Below are 2,228 nucleotides of genomic sequence, written 5' to 3'. Positions count from 1 at the left end.
GGCGTGGCCGAGGCTCAGGGTCCTGCCGGGGGCTTCTGTTCCCCCTTGGCCGGCGCTGTCTGCGCTGAGAACGGATCAGCTATGGGCCTGGCCCGTTTGCTCAGTGGTTGGAGCGTCGGCCCTCAGACTGAAGGGTCCCGGGTTCGATTCGGGTCACAGGCACGTACCTCGGTTGCAGGCTCGATCCCTTGCCCTCGTCAGGGTGAGAGTGGGGGAGGCAACCCATCCATGGGTCTCTCTCACATCGATGTTTCTCTCTCTCTTTCTCTCCTTCCACTCTCTCTCTCTCACACACACTCACCCTCACTCACACACACAAACTTGCCAACGATTAGCCTTGCAGGCTCAGAGACATGCCTGTCCCTTCCACATCTGATTCCTGCGTATTCTGTTTACGAACCTCGTGGATTTTAACGGCCACTATTGCTTTTTAACCCTCCCCCGAGGATATTTTCCCATTGATTTTTAGAGAGAGTGGAAGAGAGAGGGAGAGACAGAGAGAAACATCGATGTGAGAGAAACACACTGATGGGTTGCCTTCTGCACGCGCCCCGACCAGGGCCCAGGCCGGGGAGGAGCCTGCAACTGAGGTCCGTGCCCTTGACCGGAATCGAACCCGGGACCCGTCGGTCCTCAGGCCAACACTCTATCCACTGAGCCACACTGGCCAGGGCGTAACCACCACTAGTCAGAGGTCATCGCAGGGTTTGACCGCACACGAACGTTCACCAGCTCAAACCCCATGACGCTCGCTCAGCCACGTCACAAAGAGACTGTGCCCTGTCCCTGCTCGGCCCCCCTTGACCGGGTGGACAGACACCCCCTTTCCGAACAGGCAGGGGTCCGTCCGAGCCTCATCAGTGAGTTCATAGGAACGACCGATGCCGAGCTCACCCCCCTCTTCAGTTGAGTGCCCACAGCGCCCCGTGTTGCCCGCGCCATCGGCCGCTCCAGCCTGCGTTTCAGATCCACGTACAGTATCGTCGCCCCAACGGGCCGCCTTCCACGAGAGTGGACACGTCCTAAAATGACAAGCAACATGGACGCGGGGCCGTCCTGGCTCACAGGCATCGCCCTGAGGGGTTGGGAGTGGGGGAGCCCTTCGGGGACTCCTTTCCCCGCCCACCCAGCCCCTTAGGATTCACATCTCCTAACCCGGACACGGCCGTCCACCCCCAGCCCAGTCACCTCTGACCCCGCCTAGAATTCCGCCTCCCCGCATGCACGTCCCAGCTTCCTCCACCCCTGCCAGGGCCTTGCCAGTGGTGTCTGGTGAATGCTGGGTGTCTTTCCCGTGCTGTGCCCAACAGCAGCACCTGATGGGGCCACACACCCAATCAGGTCGCAACGGACCGCGGAGCCAGCCTTGAATTCACAGAGGAGGCCCCGGCCCCAGCTCTCACCTCTCAGCCCCCAGGGGCGCTGGGTTAAACCATTGCTGTTTGAGAGCAGGAGTGGGCGATTTTTAAAGAATATATATATTTGTATTGATTTCAGAGAGGAAGGGAGAGGGAGAGGGAGAGAGAAACATCAATGATGAGAGAGAATCATGGACGGGCTGCCTGCTGCACGCCCCCGACTGGGGATCGAGCCCACAACCCAGGCATGTGCCCTGACGGGGAATCGAACCCTGACCTCCTGGATTTTATCTGTTTCAGAGTCATTGTACAGTTAGAAAAAAAAGAAAAAGAAAAACGGACGGTTGGGAACGTTTCTCATTGTGTTTTCGATCGCTGAGGTCCCCGTGGACAGGGGCTCACAGCAAAGCAGACGTGTCAGGTGGGGCTCCCAGCGGTCGGCAATCCCAGGTCCGCCTCAGAGGCCAGCGCCGTTAGGGCTGGAGTCCTGGTGTCCCAGGGGCAGAACCTGCTCCCTTCTCCTTCCCAGCTTCTGGGCGCTGCCTGCACCCCTTGCTCACAGCCCCCCGGCCCCCCCCACATCTCCAGATCCATGCACATCTCTCCGACCATTCCTTTATACACATGTTTTTCTTGATTTTAGAGAGATGGGGGGAGGAGGAAGGGAGAGAGAGAAACATCCATTGGTTGTCTCCCTCGTGCACCACAGCCCGGGAAGGGAAATGTACACCCGGGTACGCGCCCTTGAGCGGAATCGAACTCGGGACCCTTCCGTTGGCCGGCTGGCGCGCTAACCACTGGGCACACCTGCCAGCGCTGACACAGGCATTTAGAGAGAGGCGGGTATGCGCGTGCGTAAGGCACGGAGCC

The sequence above is a fragment of the Myotis brandtii genome, unplaced genomic scaffold (genome assembly GCF_000412655.1).
Source record: "Myotis brandtii unplaced genomic scaffold, ASM41265v1 scaffold655, whole genome shotgun sequence".
Lineage (NCBI taxonomy): Eukaryota > Metazoa > Chordata > Mammalia > Chiroptera > Vespertilionidae > Myotis > Myotis brandtii.
The sequence above is the reverse complement of the archived record's forward strand: the minus strand, read 5'-3'. Positions refer to the sequence as shown.